Source organism: Natator depressus, chromosome 20, assembly GCF_965152275.1.
Source record: "Natator depressus isolate rNatDep1 chromosome 20, rNatDep2.hap1, whole genome shotgun sequence".
NCBI classification, from domain to species: domain Eukaryota; kingdom Metazoa; phylum Chordata; order Testudines; family Cheloniidae; genus Natator; species Natator depressus.
Genome location: NC_134253.1, coordinates 12,433,428 through 12,454,452, shown reverse-complemented (window position 1 = coordinate 12,454,452; position 21,025 = coordinate 12,433,428). Strand labels below are relative to the sequence as shown.

General features: G+C 42.5%; 1 long non-coding RNA gene across 1 annotated transcript; it reads left to right on the top strand.

The window, feature by feature from the left end:
• The first annotated feature begins 49 nt into the window (after positions 1-49).
• Positions 50-19,731, top strand: LOC141974952 (uncharacterized). Its single transcript, XR_012635829.1, has 3 exons — positions 50-182; positions 5,373-5,575; positions 19,599-19,731. It is a non-coding gene; the product is annotated as an uncharacterized LOC141974952 (long non-coding RNA).
• Positions 19,732-21,025: the final 1,294 nt, after the last annotated feature.

Here is a 21,025-nt window from a genome sequence, read left to right as displayed (position 1 = left end):
CGATTTGTAACTTTCAGTCTCTCTCTGGGCAAACACACAAGAGGGATGATAGGAAACAGTTTCTGCACCAGATCTCTCTCTGGGCTGCGAGAAATGGACATGACTTCATCCCTCCCCCCAACCCAGCCCAGCCCCAGCCCACCCCACCAGACCCTCCTGGAATCTCTGCTGGGATGCTCAAGGTAAGTCAATTTTTATTCTCACACTCCCAAGTTCGCTTGCATGCATCTTTTTGCTGTGGGGGTTGTTGTTTTTTTTTTAAATAGAGCATCCCTCCCTCCCCTTCTTCTGTATCCAACCATAATACACCGTTTCATCTTCATTTAGCCGATGAAGTTTGAAATTACTTTTGCAATGAAAATGGATGAACATGTTTGTGTGTGTGTGTGTGTGTGAGAGAGAGAGAGAGAGAGAGTGAGTTTAGTAATGAAACGCAACAAACTTTCTGTATAGATCAAGTGGATACTCGTTAATAGAAATCCCAGAGTGGCTTTATTGATAACCTATAAGGCAACTTTTCAGACTAAAATATCCCATTATAATAGAGGAAAAATGTTCTTTCTTTCTTTCTTTCTTTCTTTCTTTCAAAGCCACGGTCAACTGCCTTGGTTAATTCCGCTCCCCCTCCCCCACCTTTCACCCTTTCCAGCAATAATATTTAATTTCAGATGTCTGGGTTTTCTTTCTGCTCTCCCAAGCTAAGTCTCCTTTGGAAGAATCAGTGGGTAAGAAAATGTATTATTAATTATACTCTAGTTTAATCAGCCAGACCTTATAGGAAGGTGGATCCTGTAGAACAGTTTTAATTTAATTGTATTTTGATCTATTGGCCTGTTTTAATTGAAATAAGAAGATGCTAGGAATATGGAGAATAGTTACACTTCTTGATTGTTAGCAGTCTTATAAAGATGGTTATCTATCTATATATCAATATAATGACTCTGAAACTGGAGGCTTTGGAGAAATCATTAAATCCAATTTTTATGGGATAATTTTTAAGCCTTTTTAATATGATCCTGTTGTCTTTTTAAGCTAGCAACCTTTAGAGACAGTCACCCAGATGTACTTTTTGAGTTTTGACTGAAAAAAACAAGAGCTCAGATGAAGGCGAAGAAAAAAAGGAAAGAGCTCAACTCCTCATGACTCAAAGTGATGTTTTCTTCTCCAGTTGATATTCCAGGCACGTAACACTGAGCCCAATGTTCCTGCTTCCAAGAAATATTAATCTAAATTACTATTAATAAGGGACAGCTACAAGTTAATTGGCATTAAAATAATTCATTTCAATTTGTTAATATTAAATGAACAGATAAGACTTTTGCTTAAAATGTACTCATGTTCTGCCTTTCTTATTAGTTATGGAGAAGAAAATTCTCTGAAGAAACCATTCTCTAAAAAAGAGTTTGGGGTTTTTATTTATTTATTTATTTATTTACCAAATGTAGGGTGCAAAATGAAATGCACTTTTTCCCCCAATGGAAAAATATGTGTATAATGATTTATTACGAAACCATCTATTGGAAAGAACCACACAAGACATCAGTGAATTGGTGAAACACCTGAATGACTAGAAACTTGAGTAGAATTTAAGTGAGCCAATTTATTTCCAACTATTAATTATGGAATGCAATCCTTCCATTCATTCTTCTTCCCCAATCTCCAAGGGCCCTTGCCCCACCTTTAAAGCCACCCCCTTTCCTTACACGAGATCTGGGACATTTGCACAAAACTGAGTTTCCCCCACTTTTAGACATTTTTTGACCACTTGAAGGTCTAATAAAATATTTAAACCTCATATCCAGCCATTGATTTTATGTAAAAATGTTCTGCTGGTGGAATTCATTAGGCTGACATTATCCCCACTCTTCAGCTGGGCAAAAGGGCTGTCCCATTCCCCATCTGCTTACTTCCTGCAGAGCCAAACAGAGAAAAAAGCATCTTGATTAATATTTACAAGGTCCTGTCTCTGTAATTCATTCAGCAGCATTCTCCCCTTGTTTGTCAACTGAAATCTGGATGCAGATGGCACCTAGGAAAGCTTGCACTAGAAAGGGAAGGGGGGGCGGAAGAGGCTTTGTATATGTGAATAAAACAAGAGTCTATATGGGCTTCTGTCTGAAGCACTCCAGGACTGTATTAATTGAATCAGAAAAGTTACTCAGCCCGGTCTACTCCATGCCAATGCACCTGCTCTATTTCACATGTGGTCTCCATGTTTTTTTGGACACAGCCAATCCAAACAGGTAGCAGCATTCATTTCTTCAAGGAGAGGGCCAAGCCACATCTGCCATTGACCTGCGCAGTGGCTCATCATGATCAAATTTGAGGGCCCCTGTGAGTTTAGCAAGCTCAGTGAAACCTGAATTCCACCCTCCGCCCTTCGTGTGTGTGTGTAGGAAAAGTGGAATAGCAAGTTTCCAGTGTCCACAATTAACACAAACTCTTAGGAGAATTCCAAATATTTAAATTGCTAATAATCCCAAGAGCAGCCACATTCAAGACTTGTGTTTGTCTCTAAATAAAGACACGGGGTGGTGGGGGGTGGTGAATGTATTGTGAAAGAAAGAAATATTTTTATCAAATACTTTCAGTGGGACCTTCCTTTGCAACCTTAAGCCCTGGCCAATTACATATTAAAGAAGGCAGATGTTAAGAAGCTGGGTGTGTTTTCTATTGTCCTTGGCTTCCACAGAAACAAGGGCAGTTTTGCAATGAAATATAAACTTGCAGCCAAATTAGTAGAAGCTTAAAATCTCAATCTCTCCTGAAACTGGAGAGGAACAGAGCCTTTCCCTTGTGAACACAGAGCGCATGTATCAATGTTTGTATAAGGCCCCACCATACTTTTTAATATTAAGCTCAATATTTTATATGGGGTTGGGTGGTGATTGAGGGGGAAGGGAAGAAATCACAATGGATTAACATAGACCAATTGATGTTTTGCAATATAAGATAACATTTACAAGGCAAAACAGTTACTTGTCAGGGCCCTGCGGGGGGGGGGGGGGAGCATGATGGGTGATGTGTGGGATTCTGCTTTGTTTTTGAAGTAAAAATGTGTGATGGATGTTTTTTTCCCTCCATTCCTGATTCTAATGGGCTTTCCTGTTTTTATTAATAAGTCATTTTAAAAATCAGGTATTATTATTATATTTTGGAGCATGGTGGCACTTACAGACCCCATCGTGCTAGGTGCTGTACAAGCAGCTGACAAAAAAGATGGCTCCTCCCCCCAAAGAGTTTGAAAGCTAAGGGCATGTCTACACTTAGCTCCGGAGTGATCGATGCAGCGGGGGTCAATTTCTCACGTCTAGTGAAGTCACGATAAATCGACCGCTGAGCGCTCTCCCGTCGACTTTGGTACTCCACCAGAGCGAGAAGCATAGGCGGAGTCGACGGGGGAGTGTCAGCAGTCGACCTACTGCAGTGAAGACACTGCAGTAAGTAGCTCTAAGTACGTTGACTTTAGCTGCGTTATTTTCGTAGCTGAAGTTGCGTAACTTAGACCGACTTAGCTTGCCACCCCCACACAGTGTAGACCAGGCCTGTGGTCCCAAACCTACAAATATGTGCTTAACTTTACTAGTGTGGCTGGTTTTTTCAATGGGGACTACCTATGGCAGTGAAGTTCAGCATGAGGGTAAGGCTTAGTCTACACTACAGAGCTTATGCCAGCATAGCCCTCCATGTACACCGACAGAAAAAGGTTTTTCTTCCCACACCGCCTTCCTGAATGACATTAGCTGTGTCAACAGAAGCCCTATACTGATGGTTTCTTGGCATATCTGTCACCGGGGGGGGAGGGGAGGGTCTGTTTTTTTCACACCTCTGACCAATATAAATGACACCAGTATAAGTTTGAAGTGCCGACCAAACCCTGGTCAACACTTAAAATTTAGATTGTCCTAGCTACGTCGCTCAGGAGTGTAAAAAATATTCACACCCCTGAGCACTGTTGGTAAACTGACCTAACCCCTGACATAAATGCTGCTAGGTCAATGGAAGAACTCGTCCATCGATCTAGCTACCACCACTGGCGGATTCCCTGCGTTGATGGAAAAACCTATTCCGTCACAGTGGGAAGCATCTACACTATGGCCCTACAACGCCACAGCTGCAGCAGTACACGTAGTGTAGACATAAGGGTTTTCAGATATAAGGTTAAAAGTTTGGCTGCTTGTAGAGTTAAAGAGACAACGTCCCCTCCTAATGTGGACAGAATTTGGGAGGCAAAATAAGCTACCGTGGTATAAGACATCTTTATATTGAGATAACTGCATCTACACAAGGGCTTATATCTGTATACCTATATCCGTAAAAAAATCACACCCCTCTTCCATGCTGTTATACTGGTACAACTTCTGAAGCATGGACCAGGCCTTTCACACGTATTTAACTTACTACCGTGAGCAGTTTTACTGGGGGTTATTCATGGCAGTGAAGGCTGGGTCTACACTACAGACTTCTGCTGACATAGCTCTGTCAGTCAGGGGCGTGAAGCGGAGTGACCCCAGAGCGATAACGGTGCCAGCAGAAACCCCTAGTGAAGCTGTGCCTTTTCTGGCAGAGCTTGTTACACGCATGGCGGGTGATACAAAACACAGCTCCCCGCTAGGAGCACTTTGCCTGTATAGTATGCTGGTATTCCTAGTCTAGTAACGGGCTGCTGGTGTAGACATGGCCGAAATGTTTGCAGGATTGGGGCCTAGCAGCTTGGGGAAATTGACCGGAATAGGATACTGTGGAATAAACAATTCCAGGATACCTCTCCCTGTGGACTCTCTATTTCAGAATAAAAGTCACTTGTATTCTGGAATAATTATTTTGCTTCCAAAGTGGAATAATGTTTTCTGGAATAAAATTGCTTTCATTCCAGAAGAGAGTGTCCACACGGGCAGCTATTCCAGAACAGCTGTTTTGGGGCAGTTTCCCTATGTAGACAAGCCCAGGGTAAGATGGGGAATAACATGTGGATACATCAGACTGAGGGGGATCCCAAGGTATTAATGACATGCTGTGATCAGCACAATAGATAGTGGTTGCAGCACACCAGCTACCTACCCGTATTGTGAGGTTTTTATATGCATCACTGCAGAGGTGAGTTTTATAGAGGGACTTGAAGGAGGATATTGTGATGGTGTTGCCGATTTTTACAGGAGCATAGGTGAGGCATGGGAGAAAGAGTGATTATGCATGGAATAGTAGAAGGATCCATTGAGTCTCACACTAAGAACTTTAAAAGCCACAATCCAAAAGTTTAAAGAGAGCATTGCATGGTGTGATTCATAACACTACACATACACATGCGCACACACATACATATTTTTGTGCCTCAAACATCATTTTTTATGTCATCTTCAATTTTCATTAAGGTGCTTCCACAACTCCAAGTATATAGCACAATCCGATTTGAGAGCTGCCGGAAAGAAGAATGAGGAACATGAAGAAGTCTTCAGTCCCCCAGTGGATTGGAAGAAGGAAGATGTGCAGTGTCCAACATGATGTTCTGATTGTCTAGTGGGTGCATGGAGGTGTCCGAAGAGGCTGGTGGAAAATGCAATGAGGAACTGACAAGGTTCTCTTCATTTTTTCCCCCTCACTGGGTAAATGAGTCTGCACTGAAAAAACTGGTCTTTCTGGAGACTTTTAGTATCACTCAGGATTTCTGTCATTTCCTCTAAATGCAATTTTTGCGGTAAATTGAGCTTCTCACTTCAATATAAGAGGCAGCATAGATTGAAAAGGATAGACATGTCTTACAGTTAGCACAGGGAGACAAAAATTGTGGGAGTCTCTCTCTTTTTGTGTAAACACACAAAATATAGGTTATTTATAGCCCCCTCCCCCCCCGGTATGTATATCACACATGTGAGATAGAGACATGAGTAGGGGGATGAATGGATGGTTAAAGATTCTAAGGTTCGACAGCGATGGATGCCAATCTGAGAAGCTGGGTAGATAGAGGGATAGGCCCTGATCTGACATTGCCCTGCACCGTGTCTCACCACTTACACCAGTGCAAAGTGTATGTAAAACTGACTTCCATTTACACTAGGCTCATGAGGTGCTCAGACACTGTGGGGATGAGCACAGTATGATGAGTCATAAGTTCATAGATTCCAAGGCCAGAAGGGACCATTGTGATCACCTAGTCTGATTTCCTGTATGGCACTTTTTTTTTGAGTTTCCCCCCAAAAATTCCTAGAGCAGATCTTTCAGGAAAACATCCAATCTTGATTTTGATCCAGTGGTTAATTACTCTCATTGTTTAAAATGCATGCCTTATTTCTGGTTGGAATTTGTCTAGCTTCAAGTTCCAGCCACGGGATGGTGTTATACCTTCCTCTGCTAGATCGACGAACCCATTATTAAATATTTGTTCCTCATATAGCTACCTATGGACTGTAATCAGGTCATGTCTTACCCTTTTGTTAAGCTAAGTGGATTGAGCTCCTTGCGTCTCTCACTTTGAGGCATGTTGTCTAATCCTTTAATCATTCTCGTGGCTCTTCTCTCAACCCTCTCCAACTTATCAACATCTTTCTTGAATTGTGTACACCAGCACTGGACACAAGATTACAGTAGCGGTCATGCCAGTTCCAAATACAGAGGTAAAATAACTTTCCTGCTCCTACCTGATTCCCCTGTTTATCTCTACAAGCTGCATTAGCACTTTTGGCCACAGCATCACACTAGAGCTCATGTTCAGCTGATTATCAGGCATGGCCCTCAAATCTTTTTCAGAGCCATTGCTTCCCAGAATAGAGTCCCCCATCATATCAATATGACTTACATTCTTTGTTCCCAGATGTAGTCATTTACATTTAGCCATATTAAAACACATATTGTGTGCTTGTGCCCAGCTTACCGAGCGATCCAGATGGCTCTGTCTCAGTGACCTGTCCTCTTCGTTATTTACCACTCCCCCAATTTTTGTGTCATCTGCAAACTTTTCCAGGGATGATTTTGTATTTTATTCCAGGTCATTAATAAAAATGTTAAATAGCCTAGGAACAAGATCACAGGATGACTGTGAGCCACCAATGGGATGCAGCTGTGTTAAAAATAAAATAAATAAAAGGCAAATGTGATCCCGGGGTGTAACTGGTGAGGTATTTCCAGTAGAGCTAGGGAAGTATTAATGCCCTTCTACAAGGCCTCATCGAGCAAGACCTCATCGGGAATACTGTGTGCAATTCTGGTCAACCACGTTCAAGAAAGGTGACTTCAGCCTGGGACAGGTGCAATGAAAGGCTGCTAGGACGATCAGGGGAACGGAGAGCTGATCTTACAAGAGGAGACTAAAAGAGCTGTGCTTTGTTAGCCCAGCAAAAAATAAAAATAAAAAGGACTGTGAGGGGATGTCACTGCTGCTTATAAATACATCAGAGGGGTAAACACCAGGGATCAAGAAGACGTCTTGAAGCTAAAGGCCAGCACTGGCACCAGAACAAATGGGAATAAATTGGCCAGGGGTAAATTTAGGCTAGAAATGAGAAGGTTTCTAATCATCAGAGGCGGGAGATGCTAGAACAGCCTCCCCATCAGAGTAGTGGGGAGCAAACAACCTAACTAGTTTTAAGATGAAGCTTGATAAGTTCATGAGTGGAGTCCTAAGCCGGGGTTGCCTGTGGAAACGGGGACTGGACTCAACAACCCAGGAAGTCCCTTCCAGTCCTATGTCCCTATAGACTAATAACCTTTATAGAACAGAGCAGAACTTTGCACCACTTTGGCCACGGGCAGGGGCCTGCCGGTGAGTGTGTACATCATTCACAAGTGCACTGCCAGAACGGCGTAAAGTGCCTGCAGTGTCAATGACAACCAGGCTGCGCTAATTGGGTGCCTGTTGCACCTACCCTGTGCTCCATTGGTACTGGTGCGCATGACAACAGGAAAGGTTCAGGCTAACGCTGACCCAAGCTTGACGCGTACCCACACATAGGCAAGCGCCTGGCAGAGCTTGCTGTGTGGTTTCCAGCTGTCATGGTAGCAAACTCTGCTCTAGTTTGGGTTATACTTGCAGCCCCGGCAGCTGTTCCACACGCTCACATCTTGGGGGAAACACATTGTCCCTTGGGCAGAAATTTCCCATGAGTCAGCGCAGCCCTGAGGGGAATTATTATGGAAATTTGAGGGAAGTTAGCTACTTCTGAGCTCCAGGATTGTGCAATAAAATAGTATTTTAGCTTAAATGAATAACTCCCCAGAAATGACTGAATTAAAAGGCTCCAAAGTTGCTAGGCTGTTGGTCCAGGAGGAAGGCAAAAGAGATCATTATGATCATCCAGCCTGACCCTCCTGCATAATACAGGCCAGAGAGTTCACCACCATCTAGCCTATAACTTAGTGAGCCAGGATGACAAGAGTCTACCAAAATCTGCAGGGGAAGGAATTGAAAGACAAATGCCAAAGTGATAGGCACCTTAGAAACACCGTAGCTATGTGGTACAGGTCAACAGATAGATTGACAAACCGTCTATAGTGTGTAATAATAGGATATTATCCTTTTAGATAGATTGAGAGCCCTCAAGAGGCACTCACGGTGTTTTAGAAGCCACCAGAACCCAATCACAGCAACCACCTGCAAGTAGCTAGGTCACATGTAAATTACATATACGTTTGTATATATTTAGTAAAGCTTATTCCGAAACAATGTGGATTTTTCCATATTTTTGTGTAAAAAGCAAAAGGTACTACATCCTGTCTACAAGGAGCAAACATTACACCCACCATCTCCTCTAGATGGGTTCTCCCACCCACCAGCATCACTTCCATGTTGTCCAGGTTGTCCTTACCATGGATAGGTACCTCGAATACAAAGACATCATGCTCTGGGTCTAATTAAATATGAGTTATAGGACTGCTGTAGGGAGAGAGAGAGAGAGGTGTATCCATCTTCCACCCTGCAGTTATACCATTATAAGGGAAGCTGCTAGCAACCCCTATATTTAAGTTGCATAACATCCTAAGCTAGGATGTGTCCATTGTTTGCAGCAGGCCTTTGAAATTCCCAGAGACGAAACCCTCAGGTTAGAGAAGAGCCTTTTCTTCGTCCTGCAAAATTCACATTTCCTAACTTTGGAGCACTTGACTTTACAATCGAAATGATATTCTTTTGACTTAGGGTTTGTGGTGGGGTTTTCGTATGGTATATCATTCTATGTCAATGTGTATTATATGTTCAGAAAGAAAGAAAGAAAATCAGTCATTTGTATAAATAATAACTTGCAGCCAAACTAGCTAGAAATGTTATTAATCATGTTTATTACATTAGTGCCTAAGGACTAACCACTGCCCCTTATCTATATGGATAAGACAGACACAGGGTGGAGCAAGGGGTAGTACATACAAGCTGAGTGAAAAAATCAAACAACTGGGAATTTTAAATGGGCTTAGATTTGGGCACCTAACTCTCCTAGCACATTTGAAAACCCAGCTGCTCTCCTTTGGCGGCCCAGTTAGAGTCCAACTTGAAACTTTCCGCACAATACCCGACTGAGGCATGAATTAATGCAACAATCCCACCGCAGCCCCTGTCTCTGCATATGCTTCATTTGCCTGACATTAAGAGAAGAGTTATAAGGCCAGAAACAATAATAAATAACTAAAACATCAGAAGGTCTCAGCCTGGCTGCTTAAATACATTTTATGGGGGTGATTAGAGCAAGAAACATCACCTGGTGTGCTGGATTGCCATCTCAGCTTTGCTCCCGCTAACATTGTTAGCACTTCCTGTCCTCATTAGGAACTGAGTGTTAGATAGAGGTACCATTCTCATGGTCTAGATTGGTTACAGTCCCCTCTGCAAGTACTTTCTTCCCAGCCCTTAACTGCTTTGTTTCCCATATTATGAGCCTCGAGACGGCTGGTTGTCTGTTTCATGGTCACTGGGGTGTGCTAGTAGTTCAGAGTGAGAAGGAAATAAAAGCAAGCTAAAGTGGAAATGTGTTATAGGAAAGCCTTGCGCCCCTCAGGAAAAAGGCCTTTCCTCGGAGCAGAGGTGTTGCTGTGACCAGGATGGAAATTGACATATTACAAATGCATTGAGATGATTTGGGGACTTTTATTCTACTCCTAGAGATAGAGTTTTGATCTATGCACATTCACTGAAATGTATCAGAGTTCAGCTCCTCTCTGTGGTGTTTTAAAGGACTCCCTAATAATAATAATACCTGCCTCTTAGACAGTGCTTCGCATCATTAGTGCTCAAAGCACTTCATAAAGGAGGTCAGTATCATTGTTCCCATTTTACATATAGGAAAACTGAGGCACAGAGAGGGAAAGTGACTTGCCCAAGGTCGCCCACCAGGTCAGTGGCAGAGACAGGAACAGAATCCATGTTTTCTGAGCCCTAACCCAGCACTCTGTCTCCTAGGAAATACTGCCTCCCTATGTAAATTCTAAGAGTATTGTGGGTAGAGCTGGTAACAGCGTTTTATGTTCCTGCAGAAAATTTTGATTTTCAGCAGAAATTCAAATACCAAAATATGTAGGCTGAAAATTGAAATATTTCAGTTCTGAAATAGTGCCTCATTCCCTTCTAGGGGCCAGGTGCCCTAGTCAGACTACACCTCCCATGATACACCAAAGTCTCCCCTCTGGGAAAGAGGAAGCAGTGCATCATGGGAGACCCTGGACATGGTGATTCAGGAGAGCCATAGTCTGGCCAGGAAGCCAGCTCACAGAGGACAATGGGGTCCTGAGGAAACTAAACAACAATTCCCACAAGGCACTTCCAAATTGAAATATTTTGATTTTCAATTGAAATATTTCAGTTTTGGGGTATTCATATTTTGGATGAAAAACAAAAACTTCCTGCAGAAAGCAAACACTTTCCCCCCCAAAATTAATTTAGGCAAGACTCTGATTTTTTATTAAACATCAGTTTTGTTGAAAAATTTTTGACCTGCCCAACTTGTCGCCGAAAGTCCCAATCCTTCCTGGTGCTTTATCAGTCAATAGAGATTGTCCTGAAACAAAATTGTGGAAGTCATTACTGGAGAAGTTTGAATTTGGACCTGAACTTTGTGGCTTGGGTCCGTGTCTGATTTCTATACCTGCCCAGCTGCATGGAAAACCATAGACCCCATCATTACAAACCTCAGTTCTTCAGCAGGGAAAGTAATAGGGTCTCATTTTGCATGTATTACAGTAACAGCTAGACTCCCCAGCTATGACGAGGGCCACTCTATTATTATTTATTTGTATTGCAGTAATGCCTGGGAGCCCTAGGCATGGACCAGAAACCCACTGCGCTAGGTGCTGTACTTTATTTATTAGGGGTACTATGGTAGCATAGGAGCCCCAGTCATGGAGCAGGACTCCATTGTGCTAGACATTGTTAAACAGCCTCCGAGTATGTATTAGGTGTATTACAGTGGCACCTAGGAGCCCCAGCACGCTAAGTAGTGTACAAACACAGAACAAAGAGACAGTCGGATGCCTAATAAGAGACAGCCCCAGCTCTGAAGAGTTTAGTTTAAATAGACAAGGGAATGGGATTGGAGACAAGAATTGGTTTGCTCAAGGTCATACGAGAGGCAGAACTAGGAATCAAACCTCAGTACTCCAGGCCAGTGCCCCTATCCCCTAGGCCACACTACCTCTCCTGTAGTCTTTAGTCGTGCAAATAGTTCTTAGTCATGAATAGAGAACTGCTGAGCCATTTTGGGTTGAAAAAGACCCCTTAGTGATCAACTTATCCCATCATTACAGGAATCACTTCATTATTCCTAAGCCATCCTCAACAAATGGGTCTCTAGCCGCGAGCATCTCCAGTAAAAGCAACCCCCCAGCTGCTCTTGGCAGCATGTTCCATTGTCCTAACTGTTCTTAGAGTGATAAACTTTCTCCTAATGTTTAGCTTAATTTTTCCCTGCTGCATCATAAGCCCCGCTTCTTGCTCTCTTCCCATTTACTAATGAGAATAATTGGTCGCTGTCCTCTTGGTAGCAACCTTTTGCATATTTGCAGTCAGCAATCATGTCTCTGCTCTGTTATCTTTGCTCTAGTCTGAACATGCCCATCTCTCTCGCTCAACCTTCCCTCTTAACAAGGCCATGTTTGGCAGACCTTTCATCATCTTTTGTTTCTCTTCTCTGAAGTCCCTCCAGGATGTCTTTAGCTTGTGGGGTGGGTGGAACTGGGAGCCAATCTTGCATATCTTATGTAGACAAAACTTGCAGAGTTCATAGGCCAGGAGTAACATTTTCAAAAGATCTAAGGCACTTATTAAAGGTTTTTAGGCACCGACCTGCCTATTTAAGAGCTTACATGCCTTAAAAAATCTGGCCCTTAATGACTTAGGCTCCTAAGTCACTTTTGAAAACGGGACTTAGGCACCTCTGAAAATTTCGCCCTAAGTGCCTAAGTGATTAAGGGTCATATTTTCAAGTACCTACATGATTTAGGAGCAGCCTACATCTCATTGATGACCAATAAGACATAGGCTTAGTGCCTAAGCCACTTTTGAAAATACGATTTAGGCTCCTAAGTCCTTGAGGTGCCTTTGAAAATTTACCCCAGATCTTCAGCTAGCATAAATCAGTGGAGCCACACTGATTTCCAACAGCTGAGGATCTAGCTCACTGTGTAAGGTCTACAGGATCCTCTATTGACACCCTCCCTCCTCCCCGCCTCAAAAAAACCAAAACAAAATCAGGAATTACTAGTGACAGGGAAGCTTGGTCTTAATTAAGGGCAAAAATATTTAGGCTGTACTTGTCCATGAGAGTTCAGCACCTAACTCCCTTTGGCCTTGTCTACATGGGTAAGTTTCACTGGTTTAATTTTCCTGTTTTTTTTTAATTGCCTGAGTTAAACTGGTGCAGATCAGATCTCTACATGGACACTGCTCTTCTGGTTTAGGAGTGGTTGATTTCAGTTTAACTTGAACCTATTCCCAGTGGATTTACTATAAACTGAAATCAGCCACTCTAAAGCTGAATTAAGAATTTTCATACAGATGTTTATTATGGTTTCACTACATCACCAATGCACACCTTAGTTTTTACTGATAAAACTTTCCCATATAGAAAAGGCCTTAGGTTCTTTTAAAATTCCTAGCTTTAATACAGTGACAAAATATGTATCCAGATTCATGTAATTATTGATGCTGAGGTGTGTCAGTTGTAATGCTTGGATCTTGCCTCTCAAAAGTTTCATTAAAAGGGGCAGCACACAGCTACTTTGAGGTTATAAATCTTCCCTGCTGATGTCATCTCCCTTCTATTGGTAAAAAAATTGACATCATAGATTTCACATGGGACCGTTGTGATCATCTAGACTGGCCTGTTGCCTAACACAGGCCATAGAAATGAAGACTCCTGAAACTGAGATTAACGTAAGAGCGATTTGTACTGCAGTGCGGTCAGAGTCGTGCATGAATTTCTTCTTGGGTGCCTCCCTCATTTCGCAGCTTTGCCACACAGTGCATTCCACATTTTGGCTTTGACAGGTTGAGCACTGATACCTGGAGCTGGTTGAAAATTTTCTGACCTTTTCCACCGGAAAATGCTGAGTTTATGTAATTGAAACTTTTTGCAGGAACGTGTCGATTATGATGAAATTTTTAGTGGAAAATTATCAGACCATTTCATTTTGACATTACTGTTTTGACGTTTATGCTATTTTACTATTAGTAAAAAGAAAAAAGAAAAGGAGTACTTGTGGCACCTTAGAGACTAACCAGTTTATTTGAGCATGAGCTTTCGTGAGCTACAGCTCACTTCATCGGATGAAGTGAGCTGTAGCTCACGAAAGCTCATGCTCAAATAAACTGGTTAGTCTCTAAAGTGCCACAAGTACTCCTTTTCTTTTTTCTTTTTACGAATACAGACTAACACGGCTGTTACTCTGAAACTTTACTATTAGTATAATACTGGAAATGGTAAAAGTCACAATGAAATATTTTGACCTTATCGGAATGAAACGTTTCAATAAGATCAAAGGGAAATACTTCCAAAATATTTCATTTCTTCACAAATTTTGAGATTTCGTCTTTTCATCCCAGTTTGGGACTAAATCAAATTTCAAAATCTCAGACTTTCCCATACAATGAAAATTCCAGATTTTGTGCTGTTATTGAAATAATAGCAACAACAGGGTCCTTTTAAAGTGTTCTTCATCTGTAGATCTCAAAGGGGAGCTATCACCACCCCTAATTTTACAGATGAGGAAATGAAAGCTCAGAGCAATAAGGTGACTTGTTCAAGGTCACATTAGACAGGCACTGGGACTTCTGAGTCCTAGCACGCTGCCTTATCCATTGGGCCACATTACAAAAAACCCTCCAACTTAGATAACATTACATGAGAAAATAATACTTGAAATGTTTGTCCAACACTTACCGTGATAGGGGCCCAATCTGTTAATAAATCAATCCTGCAGAATAACCATAGACACATAGAAATGTAGGACTGGAAGGGACCTCGAGCGGTCATCAAGTCCAGCCCCTTGAGCTGAGGCAGGACCAAGTAAACCTAGACCATCCCTGACAGGTGTTTGTCCAACCTGTTCTTTAATACCTCCAATGATGGGGATTCCACAACCTTAGTGGTAGCCTATTCAAGAGCTTAACCATCCTTATAGTTAGAAATGTTTTCCTAATAGCTGCAAATTAAGCCCATTACTTTTTGTCCACCCTTCAGTGGACGTAGAGAACAATTGATCACCATCCTCTTTATAAGAGCCCTTAATATATTTAAAGACTGTTATCAGGTCCCTTCTCAGACTTCTTTTCTCAAGACTAAATATGCCCATGTTTTTAAACTTTGCCTCATAGGTCAAGTTTTCTAAACATTTTAGCATTTTTGTTGCTCTCCTCTGGACTCTTTCCAGTTTATTCACATCTTTCTTAAAATGCGGTGCCCAGAATTGGTCACAATTCTCCAGCTGAAGCCTCACAAGGGTCATAGATTCATAGATTTTAAGGACAGAATGAACAATTGTGACCATCTAGTCTGACCTCCTCTATGGCACAGACCATAGAACGTCCCCAAAATAATTCCTAGAGCAGATCTTTTAGAAAAACATCCAATCTTGTTTTTAAAATTGTCCATGATGGAGAATCCACCATGACCCTTGGTAAATTGTTCCAATGGTTTATTACTCTCACAATTAAAAATGTTTGCCTTATTTCTAGTCTGAATTGGTTAGCTTCAGCTTCCATCCATTGGATGGGGTTAGACCTTTCTCTGCTAGATTAAAGAGCTCATTATTAAATATTTGTTCCCCACATAGGTATTTATAGACTCTGGTCAAGTCACCCCTTAACCTTTACTTTTTCAAGCTAAATAGATTGAGCTCCTTGAGTCTATCACTAAGGCATGTTTTCTAATCTTATAACCATTCTCGCCACTCTTCTCTGAACCCTCTCTTTTTTGAATTGTGGTCCTCAGAACTGGACAGAGGATTCCAGGAGCAGTCACACCACCAGTTCCAAATACAGAGATCAAACAACCTCTCTGCTCCTACTCGACATTCCCCTGTTTATGCAATCCAGGATTGCATTAGGTCTTTTGGCCATGGTGTCACACTGGGAGCTTGAGTAGAGTGGGACAATTACCTCCTGTGTCTTACACGTGACCTTCCTGTTAATACACCTCAGAATGATAGTAGTCTTTTTTGAATCACATTGTTGTCTCATATTCAGTTTGCAACGCACTATAACCCCCAGATCCTTCAGGACATCCTATGAGAATCTGAACACCCTCAGCCCCTATTAAGCTCAGTGGAAACTGAGGATATTGAATTTCCCCCACTAGGTCTGATTGGTAGGTGCCTTGGGTTTCGTTTTTTCCACCTTTCTCTGCAGGGTGGGGTGCAGTTCGCCTGCTGGCATCATCTGAGCATGTCTGACCTAAGCAATTCACTACCATATCAGGGTCCTTGAGCTTTGGTGGCACCTTGGCTCCTCCTGTTCTCTGCCTATGGCACACTCCAGTTTAGTATCCTGAGGACTAAAAAGGTTTTGGTCTAACTAAAGTCACTGGGCTCAATATAAGGGTAACTGTGTGATATTTAATGTCCTGCAATATACAGGAGGTCAGACTAGATAATCTAATGGTCCCTTCTGGCCTTATACGCGATGAAACTATGAGTTATACACAGGATCAGGCCATTAAGATCTAGATATAGGTTGAAATCAAAACCCTAGGCCCAAAGATCTCTGAACGTTAGGCTAGGGCCAATGTTCCCTCTAATTTTTGACAGGCCGTGTGCACAAAAAAATTCTTCTGTGCAAATTGTTATGGGCGCGGTGTTTTGCCGTGTGTGCGGGGTTTAGGATCTGTGTGCGCACACGCGCACAGCTTAGAGGGAACAGTGGCTAGGGCTACACTTATGACCGTGTGTAGAGTACAGGGACTACATGTTTAGCCACATATTGCCATGAAAGTCTCCGGCAATGGGGCTGCCATGGGTAAAGCTTCCCAGCAGGGAGGCAGTGGAACACGACACTGATGAAAACAGCAGTGTAGATGTGCGTGGACTGCTTGGGTGTGTAGACCATGAACCCTAGGGGAGTCAGGCATGTAGAACACACAACTCTACTCCCCTAAGCCAGGTTTCACCACCTGTTTAGCTATGTTAGCTGGGCATGCAGTGTCTGTACTCTACTCACTGCCTGAAGGACTTGCCTACATTACCCGCTGGATCGACAGGCAGCGATCGATCCAGCGGGGGTTAATTTATCGCGTCTAGTCTAGACGTGATCAATCGACCGCCGAGCGCTCTCCCATCGACTCTGGTACGCCACCGGAGTGAGAAGCGTAGGCGGAGTCGACGGGGGAGCGTCAGCCGTCGACTTACCGCAGTGAAGACTAAGTACGTCGACTTCAGCTACGTTATTCACATAGCTGAAGTTGCGTAACTTAGCTCGATCCCCCCTCCTCCCCGCAGCGTAGACCAGGCCTTTGTGTTTGAAATCCAGATTCAGATTTAAGAGCTGTGGCTTCAGCCATTTCTATTAATAATGAACAAGGAGGGACATAGGTGAGACATTATGTGCATGTATTATTATTAATTATTAAACATTGGAAATCCATCTCAGAAGTAAATCCTGCATATGCATGTTTTTCTGGTTTAGAGACAAACACCTTTTCCTTTTAAAATGCTCTCTTAGGCACTAGGAAAATGCCACAGCAGAATCCTCTGTGCAAATGCAGGCACCAAATCCTGCACCTTTCCCCAGGCTTTTGAAAATGTGTTGTCTGTTTATTTTAGATGAGGGTAGCTTTTAACCAAGTCACTGATAGAACAAGCCCAGCCATTGGCTAACCATGGGATATTTTCCAAGTCCAGGAAAAGAATTTTTCTTATTTATTTTTTTGAACATTGAAAATAGAAAGCGTGCAAAGGAAGAAAGATCCAGCGCTAACAATCCAGCACGTTGCAATGAAAAACCTGTTCTCTTGCGTTTAGGAAGGTCAGTAAACTTTGAATCACCATCTGTATCTATTCCTGGAGTTCCCCAGGATGTACAAAAAGGCAGGCTTGCCACTGCCTCCTTCAACAAAATACAGCACAGAGAGAGAGGGGGAAATTGCCATAAATTTCCATTATTTATACAAGAAGATGGAGCGTATGGCTGGCCAAAAGGCACACAGTAATGCATTTTACATAGTGCCATAATATCCCCTTTGTGTTTCGAAAGCTATCCATTGCAATCCGCACTCCCTTCGGTGCACTTTGTCAATTTGCCTTTTTATTTATTTATTTTGTGTTCGAAAGTTAGAATGACAAAATATGAAATCGTCTGAGATCCATCAGATATGTCTGATATCTTTCTTTACTGGCCCCTCTGCGTTTTATTCTTCATAGCAGCTCCGAGGAATGTGTCTTGGCAAAGCATAAACGTATTTGTCCTTTCCTCCTTCTCTATAGGATGCTATTTAAAAATAATAACATTGGTGTTGCCTACTCTCCGGGTTTCACTGAGAGTCTTGTAATATTTTGTGGGTGGGTCCCCCCGGCTCAGACTCAACTTCATGTGAATATGTGAGAATCCCAGCTTTAACTTTTTTTCATTTGATATATTTTAAAAGGGCATAGCTAGCCCTAGTGTTTCAGAGAAAAGCTTGAAAATGCAACACAAGCACACCTTAAAGGCTCGAAAAACAGAAGGCAAATAAAAAGAACCCAGAATGTGTGTGTGTGTGTGTGTTTGTATCTATATCATGATTTTAAAGCCATGATTTGAACAATTGGCATTGGCACTGGCCACACTGAAATGTACAAGGCCCAACAGTAATAACATCAGTATATATTTGATTTCCTCTCTGTAGAAAACCATGCACATTGTGGCACTAAATTCAAATAGTAATTATTAACCTGAAGAGTGATAGCACTTACAGTCTCTGTTGGGATCAGAGCCGCTGGGTGCTGCATAGACATTCAGTGCCCCAAAAAGCTGACAGTCTGAATAGACAATACTGAGAGGAAGGGACTTGCCAAAGGTCAGGAGAGTGGGGTGGGAGGAGGTATTGTTTCATGGTCTCTGTGTGTATATAATGTCTTCTGCAGCTTCCACAGTATGCATCCGATGAAGTGAGCTGTAGCTCACGAAAGCTCATGCTCAAATAAATTGGTTAGTCTCTAAGGTGCCACAAGTCCTCCTTTTCTTTTTACATCAGGTTAGAGGAGCTGGGAATAGAACCCAAATCTTTTCAGTTCCCTGCTGGGGGAGGGGGGCTACTCACCCACACTTCCTCTTTAAATAGCAGTCATGATAATCATAAAGTACTTCCTGAGGTCCTGACTAAGGGTTTACTTCACTGCTTACTTTGGCAAACTTCCATTTGAATTCAGTGGGAGTTTGCTTGAGTCAATACCGAGACAAAACAGAGTAAAAGACTTCAGGAGTTGGAACAATAGCACTAATCAGAGGGAGAGGTGAGATCTCAAAGCACTTTCCAAACTTCAATTAATCTGTTCCAGCCTCACAATTGGCCTCCCCCCTAATGAGCTAGATACATAGAATTATAGCCCATTTTACAGCAGGCTAAATAAGGATGCAGCGAGGTTAAGTGACTTGCACTAGGTAACACAACAAGTTAGTGATAGAACTGAGAGAGAACCCAGGAGTCCTGCTGTAACCCCCTGGTAAGATAATAACAAGGTTATATGGAATGTAGGTAGGCTCGAGTCCAAAATAAATGCCAGACCTTATAATGCGATGCAGTCAAGAGATGATATTTTTGTTGACAAGTGCTGATCAAAAAGAACGTAAGCTTGTGTTTAATTTTGACACGAGTAATCCTATTGAAGTCAATGGTACGTACTGCTAATGTTTAAAATTAAGTGCTTTGCTAGATCAGGACTTTAAGCAGGGAAATTGGAAAAGGGACGAAAGCAAGGCATATCCCCTTTTCTTTCCAGTATAAAGTGGTCTAGCTGAGAGACACCAAGCTATACATAATTTGTTTTATTTAGGCCATTAGAATACAGTACAAGAAATCCTTCAGTGCAAAAATTCTGGGATGTTCATAGTACACACAGCATTCTATGGTCTATTGGAAAAAACAACACAGCGACATTTTCCTATTACAATAATCAGTCAAACGTTACTTCAAGAGGCTGAATCTCTATTTGAATAGGCAGCAAAAGATTGTCCTGGACTATGCATCCCGATCCTGCAGAGAAAGAAGCCACAGGACTCGGAGACAGGAAATTGCACCATGCAAGAGGTTTTGCGTAAAAAGAAACCACAAAGAAATGAAATGCAAGGGGACATTTAAATAAAGCGAAGGCCCTAATTCCAAACCAAGCAAATTCAGGAGATGCAAAATAAAGGCTGCAGCATTTTCCTTAAATATAGAGAAGATTGACGTAAGTATTGCTTTGCTAATTTAATATGTATTGAGGACTGGCTGTCCCTGGAGATGGTTTATGGTGTATAAAATCTTTCCGTTCCAGGTCATTGGTTCAATTCAAGCCCAAACTTATAGTGATGGCCTGTCTGGGAAGGCAGTGTGGTCTAGTGAAGAAAGTACTAGAGTGGGAGTCAGGGTTTAGGTGTTATTTTCAGTCCACAAAACCCCATCTCAGCTGCCATCTAACCCTGTAGGCACCTCAACTCAGTAGGTGCCTAAACTCTTGCTGTAAAAGCCCCCTAGGCACATACGTTTCTGCCTTGGGACATGCGCACTGTGCCTCAGGCAGGTGCCCGAACACCTATCTTATGCCTAGACCCCAGCCTGATGCTCACATCAGGAGAAGCTAGGCCTTGCCCCTCCACCACCAATCTCACTTGTGGGACTTGATCTGGCAGGCGTGTACAGAGCATGCCTAACTCCACACACATTGGCTGGATGGGCGAAACCACCGGCCTTGTAATCTTTAGCCTAGTGGTTAGGGCTCTTGCACAAAATGTAGGAGAACCCAGTTCAATTCCTTTCTCTGTCTGTGGGGGAGAAGGGCTTTCCCACCTCACAGGTGAGTGTCCTGACCATAGAGTCATTCTCATGCTCTTTCTTGCCCACTGCACGTTTAACACGAAGTGGAATAGCTTCAACAAGAGAGACTGAGAGAGCCCTGCACCAGAATATCCCATAGTCTAGTGGGTTGGGTAGTTTGTTAATTTTGTGAGGTAAAATGTGCCCTGTAAAGAAGGATAATCTCTTTCTCTCTGAAGTTAGACTGGGATATTAAGCTTGGAGTTTTCCAGTGAGTTGTTGCGTTCCTACTGAATGGGAGTTCCTGTCCATTGACTTTCACTGAGAAATTGGTGCATCTTGTGATTTTGGGTCCCTCCATTTTTGGCTGTGACACCTTAAAGGGGCCTCATTTTCAGAAAGGATGTCCCTTAAAATGCGGTCTCAAGTTGGGCACCCAAAAAGGCATTTCCAATGATAGTGGGGCAAGTCTCTTATGAAAATGTGGACGTTGATGGGGGTCATGGAACTGCATGCAGAAAATGAAAGTGGGAGTTATTTGATTCAGGGTCTGATTCTGATCACCCATGGCTGTAAACCAGGAGTTTATTTGGATCATACACAAGTTATTGGGCTGAATACAGGGGTAA